General features: G+C 43.2%; 1 protein-coding gene across 1 annotated transcript in view; it reads left to right on the top strand.

The window, feature by feature from the left end:
* Positions 1-11,138: 11,138 nt before the first annotated feature.
* The window catches only part of AGTR1 (angiotensin II receptor type 1), a 47,022-nt gene continuing 44,223 nt past the window's right edge, over positions 11,139-13,937 (top strand). Inside the window, exon 1 of the mRNA XM_032806229.2 lies at positions 11,139-11,327. The gene's annotated coding sequence lies outside the window, so the exon portion shown is untranslated. The remainder of the gene's footprint in view (positions 11,328-13,937) is intronic.

Below are 13,937 nucleotides of genomic sequence, written 5' to 3'. Positions count from 1 at the left end.
ATTTGCTGCCACACAGGCAAGCTGCATAGGGGCCAAGGCCGGAACTACATTGCTGAGAAACCTTCCGCTCTTCCCAGGTGACCCGCAGCAGCGAGATATCTTCCAGGATTAACTCCTGTGGAAAAATGTTGGCGAGAGTTGTTGTGTAGGATGCCCCGTGCCCAGCATTTTGGCTCTCCCATACACAGAAACCTCTAGCACATTCCCTGAAGTAATCATTTCCTTGACCTCCTGTGGTTAGGTGCACCTCTGTTTGTATGTAAAGTATGCTAAAGTGAAAGACTGTAAACTCCTTCACTGTGTGGGAATAACTTCTGGGTGAGATTATAACAATGCAGCATTGTCCTGTTTTAACTGTTGCCATTTTTGTCTTGTATCGAACAGTTGTCCTTGACTACGGACTGCCCGTTATCATCCACTGGCAGAGGGCTACAAACCTCAGGAAGGAATCCCGCGAAAAAGCAAGAACATGCTTAAAGCAGTTAGGGATCACTCTCCAAGAGAGTTAAAAAAAACTGCAGGACTGGAGACAAAGGGAAAGCATGCTCCGCCAGAGAAAACGCAGCGGCTAAGAAGAAAAGCACAAAAGCAGCTGATAAGACATCCTGGAGCGCCAAACGGACTGTATCCAGTCACTCTTCAGTCATGCAGGCAGTCTGTGACTACGGTGCCGGCCCCACCCCATCCCAAACTCTTTCCCTTGTGCCCCAATGTCGCTCCAAACCCTCCGCGCATCCAGTTATACCCAGCCAGCCTGCCCCCAACACCTGTACGTTTTCACCACCAGCCCTGAGAACTACGACCCTACCCTCTTCCACTCAACCCCCATCACCATGCAGATTTTCACTGAAATGCAGCAGCATTGCACAGCACTCCAGACAGGCATATTCAACCTGTGACTCTACAGTTCACCCCCACCCCCCTGCACTTTAGGTTCCCCAAAATGTGTGTGTCTGTCAACGAAGTTATTTTTCTTTTAAATAAATGAATTCTTGGTCTTGAAAACAGTCTTATATAATTGCAGAAAGTCAAAGACTACATAGCCCAGGAAAGAAACATGCCACTCAATCATTTTAGGAAAAAAGTTCCTACTATTGTAACCACCTTGCACTTCACTCCCGTGCAAGCGCACAAACCATTACTGTTGAGTTTCAGCCTCAAATCCCTTCCTCAAGGCATCCCTAATCCTTGAAGCCCTGTGCTGGCCCCTCTTAGTAGCCCTGCTCTCTGGCTGTGCAAATTCAGCCTCTAGGCATTGACCTCGAGGTCCATCTGAACTGATGCTTTCTCACCCTGGGGACCCTTCACATAATATTATGGAAGGACAGCCGCGATATAGACCGCACGGGTGCTGCTTTCCCCCAAGTCTAGCTTTCCCATTAAAGATGATGCAAGCGCCTTTTAAATGTCAATAAGCACACTCCACGTCATTCTGCACCAGCTCAGCCTGTAGTTAGAACTCACGTCCTGGCTCCTGTCAAGCTTCCACTGTGTATACGGTTTCAAACCCAAGCGCAATGAATGGGTAACGGGGTCTCCAAGGATCACAATGGGCATTTCGACAGTCCCCTACTATGATCTTTCGGTGTCGGGGAACAAAACGTCCCGGCCTGTCATCATCCAATGAACAGGGCCGACTGTGCTGAAAGATGCCGTGCATCATGCATCAATTTCCAAGGCCAGCCTAGTGTTCATGTCAATAAAATGCCCACGAGTTGATTCGCAACGCGCCTGAGAACCATAGAGAAAGTCCCGTTCCGATTACTTTAACTCGATGCAAGTGGGCGTGCTAATGAATTAGGAATATATGCGTCCCATCTATCTGCGCCTCCACAGGGTAGGAAAACCCCCTTTGTGCAAGCCATCCAGAATGTGCTGCCATTCCCAGAGTCACGGTTCTTCTTACAGGACTGCGACTAATGCCCCTGCAAACTTGCATCAAAGCGATTCCCAATGATCACACCTTTCCCACTCCAAACAGCTGGGTTCGCGCTGACCAGTCGGAGTGTCTGAGAAGTTGCAGCTTCAGATGCAATAGCACCGACCTTTGCACCGGCAGGGCACCTCAATCTCGGTCTTGCGCCGCAGGTGGGGGCGAGCTCAGCACGACAGTCCCATCGAAAGTGGCTTTTCTCTACCGAAAGCTTCTAGCCAGCCAACTGCCCGTCATCCCAAGACTTCCGATGAGTGATTGATACCCACCTATCAGTGCTTGTTTCCTGAGGCCCAAAAGCGGCATTCCACGTGCTGTAAGTTATTCGTGAATGCCCAAGCAATTTAGTGTCAACGCATCAGGGAGCCATCGATATCATCGTCGACTCCTCACTTGTCACTTTGAGACTGAAGGAATCAGCTAACTGCCAACCGTATGTGCTGACAACAGTCATCAGCAAGTCCCAGCAGCTCGGCTCCATTTCCCCGCAGAAATCACGCTGCACCAGAGATCACAATGGAGCCCAGAACGTGACTGAAAAACTGTGAGTGCTCAGATGTAAGCGATGCACCATGGGGCGTTGCGACAGGAAGCGGATATGACAGCACCCGTCCGTCCCTTCCCACAACCCATCGGCGCCAAAATGGGACGGAGTGTGCTCCGTGGATAAGCTGCCCACAAATGCAACCACTCCCAACAGCCTGCAAATGCTGCAGATGTGCACCAACACTGCGACGGCTGGTAGCGTCAGTGGGTGGCCAACACTGCAGGCGCTTTCCCTACACAAGCTGTAACAAGACAGCTGTAAACTCCACAGCACTGGTACACTGTAGAGTGTGCCATGGCCTGTATCCACAAAAAAGAACGCGGGAGTATTGTGCACCCAGGGCCGACTTAGGCCTATGCCACCGATTCCCCCGAATCGGGCCGCACACCTAAAGGGCTCCACGCCCAGCTGAGATCCCGTCCCTGATTAGAGCGCCTTTTTAATTTTTACTCACCTGGCGGCGCTTTGGGTCTTCAGCGGCACTTCAGCAGCAGGTCCTTCGCTTCCTCTGGGTCTTCGGCAACACTTCGGCAGCGAGTCCTTCAGTGCCGCTGAAGACCTGGAGCGAGTGAAGGACCCACCACCGAAGTGCCGCCAAAGACTCAGAGCACCGTCCAGTGAATACAAGCCCCACGTGTTTTTTTTACATGTTTGGTTTTTTTTAAAAAGTCATCCCTGCCGGGGCCCCGTCGAAACTGTTTGAATTGGGCCCCGCACTTCCTAAAGCTGGCCCTGGTGGCACCTTAGAGACTAACAAATTTATTTCAGCATAAGCTTTCATAGGCTACAGCTCACTTCTTCAGATGCATAGAATGGAACACACAGACAGGAGATATTTATACATACAGAGAACATGAATAGGTGGAAGTATGCATACCAACTAAATATCAGAAGGCTCGCAATAAAAGCCCAAGAGTTGTTAACGCTGCAAATCCTCTGATGAACCTGCTAACATTTGGCATAGAAATCCTCAGTCTACTGTAGTAGTGATTCTCTGACCAGGGTTCTAGTCTACAGGAAGTTCAGACATAGAAGATGCCTCTTACCTAAGTTACAAGTCCAGCTGATCAGGCAAAGTTGACTAGTTTACAAACCTTTCCCTGCCCTGCTTGAGCGAAAAGAGGAGATTTGGCACAAAGCTACCTGAGAAGCATAGCCCTCGTGTCTTTTCAATTTCCTCCTTTGGGAAGAAATGTATTCTAATTTTATACAACGCTAGTTTCTACTTTTATTACAGACTATTTAGGATCATTTTAAAATAAATGAAAGGGTGTGGTGAGTACTCCGTTTTTATGATTAGTGTCATTTCAACATGCTGCTTGATTGATAATGACAAACTGGCCAAATTCATCCTAGATGTATCTCCATGGACTTCTATTGAGTTACATCTGAGATGAATTTAGGCGACAATGTTTACAAACCATGGAGATGTGATTTAATTCAGAAGGAGTACAGGAAAAAGCAGAGTGAAACAGACTGACTACAGCAAGATACGAAGAAGTAATTATGATAATCATTCTGTTCTTCAAGATGTGCCAAAATAGAGGTTGAGGAAATTATCAACAAGTTAGTTTAATATCAATACTGGGAAAAATACTCTAAAAAATAATAATTGATTTGGATGCACTTAGAAAAGCCTAATGAGTCATAAACACTGTGGCTTCTTTAGCAGAGATCATGCCACACAAACTTAATGCCTTATTTGATAAAGGTACAAGGATTGATATAGAGCCTGATCCTGGAGTTACATGGGAGTTTTGCCTGAGCAAGGACTGCACGATCAGACCCCCACTACATACACACAATGAACTGACTAAAAGAAGAGTGTTATATCAAATTTGTTCCAAAATTTACATTGTGTAAAAATAAACTTTTACAAAACTTAATCCCAGTATCAATAAAGAATGTTTCAGAGTTGTCACGTTATACCAGCAGAAAGTCATCATCATTCCACTAGCCATTTCCCCTCTCCAAATAAATACCCCCAGCAGTAGGATGACCAGACAGCAAGGGTGAAAAATCAGGAGGGGGGGGGAGGGGTAATAGGCACTTATCTAAGACAAAGCCCCAAATATAGGGACTGTCCCTATAAAATCAGGACATCTGGTCACCCTACGTGGCAGTGTTTGCAATCCAAACATTGCAGCACGGTGCTTGTGCATGAGGACAGAAAACTAAAATTAACTAGAAGCAGAACTAAAGATGACTAGTCTAGTGTCAGTCTTCCAGCTTAGAGCAATAAGGGAACCAGCAGCACAAATAGCGACTCTCACGTTCAAGCTTTAAAATACCAGGTGTTTTGTGCATCAGAGTCCCGTCGTATTCACCACCCCAATCCATACGTGGTGGAAATTGTCTGCTTATGGACTGCACCTGAACTTTCCCTTAGGCACATCAGTCTCTTCCATCTCCCTCCCAGGCAAACAGTGGAACTCAGAGTAAAAAGATAATAGTCCTCTGTGGTGAGGATCTTCCTTAAAATGGGTTCCCTAGAGCTAGGGTTGGCTGCAGGAGTCTATCAGCACAGCTCCACTGAAACCAACGGAACAATAGGGGACAAATCTCTGCAAGCATAATCTTGCGAAGATTTCCTCCCTTTTAACCCCATTCTGTGGGTTTTACCATAGGAAAGAATGATTAGGACCATGCTTTTATACTGACTATGTCCCTTTAGCACATTTACATTTTAGTAAAGTTTGACAGAGTCAGTTGTACAAAAGATACAGTGACATTTGAATAACAATTAATGTGTCCCATCAGACATCTATAATATTGCTCACATTAAATGTTAGTAGATGATCCAGATTTCATTGATTCTTTGGAGGTTAGCCAAAGTCTCACGTGGCTTATATATATAATTCTTTGTATTTGAACTAGGGCTGTCAAGTGATTAAAAAAATGAATCACAATTAATCACACATTTTCAAATACAACACAGAATATAAAGTGTACAGTGCTCATTTTACATTCATTTTTATTACAAACATTTACACTGTAAAAACAAAATAGTATTTTTCAATGCACCTAATACAAGTACTGTAGTGCAATCTCTTTATCCTGAAAGTTGAACTTACAAATGTAGAATTATGTACAAAAAATAACTGCATTCAAAAACAAAATAATATAAAACTTTAGAGCCCACAAGTCCAATCACTCCTATTTCTTGTTCAGCCAATCGCTAAGACAAACAAGGTAGTTTACATTTGCAGGAGATAATGCTGCCCACTTCTTGTTTACAATGTCACCTGAAGGTGAGAACAGGCGTTCCCATGGCACTGTTGTAGCCTGTATCACAAGGTATTTATATGTCAGATGCACTAAAGATTCATATGTACCTTCATGCTTTAACCACCATTCCAGAGAACACGCGTTCATGCTGATGACAAGTTCTGGTCAATAACAATCCAAAGCAGTGCAGACCAACTGCTTTGGATCATTATCTCAGTCAGATGCACCCAGCAGGAGGTTGATTTTCTTTTTTGGTGGTCTGAGTTCTGTAGTTTCTGCATCGGAGTGTTGCTCTTTTAAAACTTCTGAAAGCATGTTCCACACCTCGTCCCTCTCATATTTTGGAAGGCACTTCAGATTCTTAAACCTTGGGTCGAGTACTGTAGCTATCTTTAGAAATCTCACAGTGGCATCTTCTTTGCATTTTTGTCAAATCTGCAGTAAAAGTGTTCTTAAAATGAACAACATGTGCTGGGTCATCATCCGAGATTGCTATAACTTTAAATATATGGCAGAATGCAGGTAAAACAGAAGAACACATACAATTCTCCCTGAGGAGTTCAGTCACAAAATATTTAACACGTTATTTTTTAACAAGTGTCATCAGAATGGAAGCATGTCCTCTGGAATGGTGGCCAAAGCATGAAAGGGCATATGAAGGTTTAGCATATCTGGCATGTAAATACCTTGTAATGCTGACTACAAAAGTGTCATGTGAACACCTGTTCTCACTTTCAGGTGGCATTGTAAAGAAGAAGTAGGCAGCATATCTCCCGTAAATGTAAACAAACTTGTTTTTCTTAGCAATTGGCTAAACAGGAAGTAGGACTGAGTGGACTTGTTGGCTCAAAAAAAATCTACATTTGTAATTTGCACTTTCACAATAAAGAGATTGCACTACAGTACTCATATGAGGCGAACTGAATAACACTATTTCTTTTATCATTTTTACAGCGCAAATATTTGTACTAAAACAATAATATAAAGTGAGCACTGTACACTTTGTATTCTGTGTTGTAATTGAAATCAATATATTTGAAAATGTAGAAAACATCCAAAAATATTTAATAAATTTCATTTGGTATTCTACAGTTTAACAGTGTGATTAATTGCGATTAATTTTTTTGAGTTAATCACATGAGTTAACTGCAATTAATCAACAGCCCTAATTTAAACTGAACCTTAGCTTAAGAATTGTGTCCACATGGTCAGAAAGGGCCTACACGTGACTGATGTGAGCAAGCGGTTTTCTGTGATTGATAATGATCTATTGGGAGATGCTTTGAGCTTAGCAGGAACTTCTTACAGATGTTTTTGTCATAATGACTTTACTACAGGTTATCAGTTAGGTAAACCAGATACCATGAAAAGAACTTCATGGGTCAATGAATCATTTTCTTTGTCTCTTTTGCTGTAAACATGCATGATATATTCGAGGAAGAGTTCCCGGGTGTTAGCTGGGAATGAATTTAGCTGGAAAGTCACTTCTCCACACTGACTTGGTATGCATAACCTTTCTTTCTGTATTGATCTTTGACTAATAATCTCTGTTAAGTAAATTTCAGTGTAGCCTGATTATTCAACGTCTTGTATTATTATTAAAATGCAAACTTGGGACTTAAAGAAAAAATGCAGGAATTTACTGCTAGTGCAAAAAAAGGCCAGAACACTGCTACCTTCCACGTTGGGATGCATTCCCTGTCTTGGAAACTCTGAGCACACACACAGCTTGTTTAGTTACATTGCTAAAACAATATAAGATATACCAATAGATTTTGTGTATAGACTAAGCCTATGTCTTTCTATCCACATGGCAGGGGGCAGCACACTTCAATCCTGAGGCAGCACTGACAGCTTCTGGGAAATGGATTCCTGCCTGTGTAGCTGAAATTTGGGCAGGCTATCAGTTTTGGTCATGAGAGAAGAAGAACAAGAGAGGGAAACGTAAAAAGGAGAAAAGGAGAAGAATAGGAGCGGGATCTGTTATAGAGTGCACTCACCAACAGGGCACCCCTCATGTCAGGACATGGCATTGCATCTTTGTCTCTAGCACCTCGTGTCCTGGTTCTGCAATATGTCACCTCCATGGCCTAGTCCTCTGGCCAGATAAGGTCTCAGTCCAGTTTCCTTCCAGGGTTAACCAAAAACAAATTAAATCTTCACTCAAAATAGTCATCAGAGCACTAAAGTCCATAATATAAATGCTAGTCCTTCATAGAGACCCATAGACAATGTTGCCAAGGCTCACCCACGACTGGGTCAGGTTACTTGGGTTAGGGCAGGGAGCGCCTTCCTTGCCCATCCTGGCTTCACCCAGAACTGTCCCCTAGTAGAAGCAGCCAGATTTCATCTCTGCTTAGCTCTAATTTGCCTCTAGCCCTTCTAGGTGCTGGAGGATCAACTCTTGCTGGTTCTGCTAGTGACTGATTGTGGGAGGCCTCTCTAGACAACCCCTAGGGGTCTGAACTCACTGTTCTTCCCTTCCAGCTGGGCATCTTTTTAGGGTGGGTATACCAAGGCAGTGGGGCCTCCACCAGGGAGCACTGAATGCCTGATCTACCCCATCACAGGAGCCTATATTTAGATCCTCTGTGTAGGTGCATATCTTGTAGCCTAATATGAGTGAGTAGTTAAGAAAAGATTGTCTCTTGAAGCCCCAATGACTTGTAAAAGATTTCCAGGCAGCCTATATGGCAGGGGAGGATCTTTTCTATGCTCAGAATATAGGTTTGTTCATTTTTCCATTCCGTGAAGGGAGCTTGGGGTCTTTTGGCTGCCTAAGGAATGTTGTTTCATATAGTGACATGAATTTGTTTAAAATGCAATGGAAATGGATTCCCTTCATTCAGGCCCACTCAATACAACTTGATCATGAAGGCAATGAGATAATTCAAAGTTGTTTTGATTAGCTTTGTCCAGCAGGAAATATCAGTCAGTCACAGAACACAGGAGGATGAGTGAGATCCCAGAGGACTGGAAAAGGGCAAAGCCTGACCTCTGAGGAAAAATTGGCATGTTTAATGTTGAGAAAAGATGACTAAGGTGGACAACAGTCTTCAAATATGTTATGGGCTGATATGAAGGGAACTGTGATCAATTGTTCTCCATGTCCACTGAAAGTAGTACAAGAAGTAATAGATTAGATATTAAAAATAACTTTCTATCTATAAGGATAGTTAAGCTTTGGAACAGGTTTCCAAAGGAGTTTGCCGAATTCCCATCATTGAAGGTTTTTAAGAACAAGTTGGACAAATACCTGTTGGTAACGGTCTAGGTTTACTTGTTCCTCCTTCAGTACAGGGGGCTGGACTTGGTAACTTCTCATGGGCCCTTCCAGCCCTACATTTCTTTGAGGGGCAGGCAATTTCAGCCAGATGTGCACTGTCTGGGACACATGGCTTTTGGACTGTGCAAAGTCATGTGGGCTTGCTACAACACTGCTCGTTTAACACATGGCAAAGTCAAATTGCTCTATCATTGTCAAAAAAGCCTGTGTGACATGCCTTCCATTTTGCTGACATATAACACCTTCCACAATTACTGCAACCTCAGAATGCACTTTGAATAAGCTCTCTAGTGTGTTACTGAACACATGGGATTTTAAAATAAAGGAAAATTGTGCCTAAATTGCTAATCACAGAACTATGGAGCTTTTAAATGTGGTCTGATATTGTTACACATTAGTCATTTTGTTCACGCACAGAGATGCTTCTCTCCTTTAGAAATTTCATAGTATTATTCTGGTGGAAAAATACCTTTTCTTTACATAACTTGAACAATATTAGAACACTGTGTCCAGGGATGTATTTGTATCTCCAGGTATTTCATTCATTGCTAAGACCAATAAGACACTCCTTTAAACAGTTTAAGTCCATGTCATGCTTTCAAGTTCTATATTTCTCATTTGAATCTCTGGTTTAGCTAGCAGATGTTTAAAAAAAACCTGTAGCTAGACAAATCCCTATCGAATACACATATGCAGATACTGAAGAACATATGTTATTCCAGCCAATGTCAGCATATAGAATTGGAATTTTTCCTCCTGATTTGCTTTTCTTTCTTTTGTGGCATGGCATAGTAATGTATTTCCATGGTTCCAGCCGCTTCTGGACACCATGAAAATACACCAACATTCAGTGAGTTTTACTATCCTGCGTAGCAAGGTCATCCTCATTAGAGGGCTTTCACAATTCACCCTGGACAACAGACATTTAGAGATCAGCCTTTTTTGCAGCATGGCATCATACCAGCACCCATCACCCTTCACAGAGGGATCTATATTTTTGACAGTGGATGATGGCATTTAAACACGTTCCTAATAGCATATTTAAAAAATCCTGTGCTGATCCAGCAACATCACGAGGGTCTTAGAAATCCTGCTTGTGAAATTTCTCTATTTCAAGCTAACTGAGATCAGACTTAAGATAAATAAAAATTCCTTGTCTGGCACTGACCTTCAGTGCATGCCCATTTGGTGGGCATATTTTCCTACCTGATGTGAAGTGGCTGCTTCCCTGTCCCTTTCTTTCACCTTTGTTTGGGTGTTCAGCTGCAAGTAGTAAAGTCTGACTGATTTACTGTATATTATTAATTTTCAGATCACTGTTAACGTTTTGCCACATGGCTCTGGAGATGCTTACAACTGAAGCTCTATGCAAACTGGAAATGTATATGCCTCTTCTTGCAGCATGCACCGTAGAGACTGAAAAACCCAACCCCCCCCCCCCCCCCCCCCCACATCATGCATGTATTAGCCCCACACAAACTACCCGATCCGCATTTATGGTGGAGTTGGCCCCCCCCTTTTAAATAACTTTTTTCCCTCGGGCTCCCGAGCAGCATGTCCATTGGACGCTGTTTTAGGGTGTGAAATAATGGCCCGGGAGCAGGAAACCTATGTGCAAGGTCGCCTTTATTTTATCCAGTGCTCACCACAACTACATGTCCGTGTGCCTTCTCCTTCCAAAGCACGCAAATTGCGATCTAACAGCTAATACCCGAAAGGGGAATATCGGAAACAGAGCAGCCCAGACGCTGCAGAGCAAACTTTCAGCTTGTTCGGTCCCCTCGATCCCCCTCCCACTGGGCCAAGTTCTGGAGGAGGAACGAAAAGTTCCGTGCTCCGGCCGTGTAATGAAAAGGTAGAAAGACAAGCACCGTGTGAAGAGGCAGACAACGCAGCCCAGCCCGACTCTGGATGCAAGCTGGACCCGGCGGCGGAGGGGGTCAAGCGGCAGCAACCGGAGGAGAGGAAGGGGGCTGATGAATTCGGGGGAGTCTCTAGGCTCCACTCATGCGTGGGGGGAAGTGGGAGGGGCAGAGGTCACAGGGGGTCTCCCAGGAGGGAGAGGAACCGGGGGAGTGAGAGACAAGAGGGACCCGGCTGCGCAGCAACGCCTCTTGCTATAAATCTTAGGGGTCAGCGCAGCAAAGGGATACAAGCGCGTGACGAGGGCGGGCGGCCGGGCGGCTGCTCCTAGCAGAGGGGGGAAGATCCAGAGGAGCCTGGCTCGCCTAAGGCTGAGCTGCTCGCGCCAGCCAGCGCTCACAGAGCCCGGGTGGGACCTCCTGGCTTTGCCATTGCACCGCCAGCTCACCACGCGGAGCACGCACCAGCCTGTAAGTTCTTGCTGCCTTGTAAGTTTTTTCAGCGGGGGTTTCATGCATAGACTGTACTGAGGGCGGCTGGGGCGCGTGTACTTTAGCAGCACCGAGGTGGGGGCAGTAATTCTAAGTCTGTCAGTACTTCAGGTAGTAACAGCCCTTGTGGTTTTCCTTCCTCTCCCCACATCAGGGCCAGGTAAGTTGGTTTTGTGCTCATCTGCCACTCAAGCATTGCGGGGGCTACTTTATAGACATCAGTGAAAAGTTTAGGGCTTTTTGAATTTGCTTTATGAGAGCACCAAACTATTCTGCATTATGTCTTGGTTCAGTTGCTTTTAAAGTTAATTGATAGGACAGAATTGCAGGAAAGTAAGTTTACAGCATATCTGAGGGAGTTAATTCATATTTGTTGGGCATTGCATTTTCCCTTGGAAGGCGTTTTTGTTTCATTTTCATCAGGGGAGTATTGGTTCAGATTATTTTAATTTACTCTTATTCTCACAGAAAAAAAAATGTCCAGTTGCCTAATGAAAAAATGTTTCCATGGTTTCCGATCTGTTACATAGTTTATAAATTTATCATAACTTTGTTTATATAAAGTTGGAAGTGGAATCCCTTTTTCCTTGCCAAAATGCAATCATCTACAAGCTGACCCCAGCATGAAGATAGTACAGTTGCATCAAGGCCAATTTATTGAAACCATGTCACATACTTATCTTTATTTTGCAGATAGTTAGATAGGTCCAGCTTGCAAACTCACAGCCATGTCATGCAAATGCCCTCTAATGTCTTGTCAACAGTTCCAAGACAGAGTAAAGATGCCACTTACCAAAAGTGATGGAACTTAGAGCAGTGACCCCTCTGACTCAGGAGATTATTCAGGCTATTCATAACAGACCATATGGAGTCCTGGTGTAACTCCATTAAAGGCACCAGAGATGACAATGGTGCAATCTCTTCTATTTACTTTTATTACAAATCCAGACTGAACATTCTAAAGGGTTGGAAAAGCAGCTTTCGCTATCTGTCAGATATTGGTTTGTTCTAGATTCTGTAACTTTCTCTCTGCATAACCAACTTTCATTCCACTTTTTCTGAACGTGTGGAGAAAAATACAGCAACAGGAGGTTTCCATATTTTAATATTTAAGTGACTGCAGACCTTAAATGTATGAGGTACAATGCTTGTAAAAATCTATGATATGTTATTTACAGAGATATGCATCCTGGAATATCACAAGATCTGAGCAAACCCATTGGTGCCAGCAAAGCAACTGGATAAATCACCAATTGGTTCACAGTATTTACAAGTAATCAACTTGCAGAGTCAAATTATGCTCTTGTTACACCTGTGCAACTCTTCTGAAATTAATAGAGAATTAATTAGAATGAGTGGCAGGATTCAAACCATAACAGTTGCAATACATTTTGAATTTCCACAGGTATTGGAGTGTAACCATATTGTATTTTAAAAACCAACTGCCATATCATGGGAAAGTTCAGTAAATAAACTTGGTGAACCAGTCACTTGTAATTGCTGGAAGTAATGAAACCTTTCCAAATTCAGTCTGTATATTCTTGATGGGAAATCACCACTCCCTTTAACATAGCTGTATGAACACAACAATGCTGTAGATTAGAATTAAAGTCAATAGGATCTGCCTGAATAAGGGGGATTGAATATGGCCTAAAGCAGGTAATTAATGTGGTGATGTTAAAGTGCTCTGGCAGCAGCATTTTATGATTAGACAAACCTTTCACACTCTTGATTAGGGTGATCCTTTTTGTTTTATGGGCATCATCATATTTTAAAACTATCTTTTACTGGTATAATTCTCCAGCTGGAAATGAATATTTGTTGTGTATTTTTCATTTCTGCAAACCCTGAACCACATTCTCACAGCAATGTTAAGTCAGGAATACATCCCTTGAGTACTTCCTGATGTACTTGCTAAGAGTATTGCTAGGAGTGGGAAGCTAATTTACCCCTTTACTGCTTGTTGTAGGGGGAACAATGTTCATCTTGAGATTTGAAAATAGTGGGCACAATTGTTGTGCATTTTTTTGTTGACTGAAATTGAGTTAATTCCTGATTTACACAAGAGAAGAGGAAAAGAGAATTGGGCCCATTGTTCTGAGAGGGGTGACATGTCCTATCTTCTAGCCTGGCAACAGCACTTTGCAATGTGCACATGCCATACCAACCCATGGTAATGGGAAGCTATCTGTTTCTATGGCAATAATGACAGACAGAGGTGTTAGTACCACAACATTGCAGAAGAGAGGAGCATGGTGTCTTGTCAGATTACATCATCACTCTAGATATTGTTACTTAATCTCCCAATGTAAGACAAAAAAGAAGTTCAGTTTCTACATTTTATTTGTGAACTAATAATAATGTCTGCCTGGTAGCTTCCTTTTTGCCACTATTGCAAGTGTGTAAAAGAGAGAGGCAGAGAGACAGATTGTGGAAGTAGAGTCCAATTTACACTTTAATTACACCATTGAAATATTGTACTGTATTTGCAGACCTAAAGGTGATTTCCCCCACTCCCCCCTTGAAGTCTACAGCATAACTGATGTATGAAACTCTCTTCTTGGGCTAGATAATCTATTCTTTTAAAGT

Source organism: Chelonoidis abingdonii, chromosome 8 (genome assembly GCF_003597395.2).
Source record: "Chelonoidis abingdonii isolate Lonesome George chromosome 8, CheloAbing_2.0, whole genome shotgun sequence".
NCBI lineage: Eukaryota > Metazoa > Chordata > Testudines > Testudinidae > Chelonoidis > Chelonoidis abingdonii.
The sequence above is the reverse complement of the archived record's forward strand: the minus strand, read 5'-3'. Positions and strand labels throughout refer to the sequence as shown.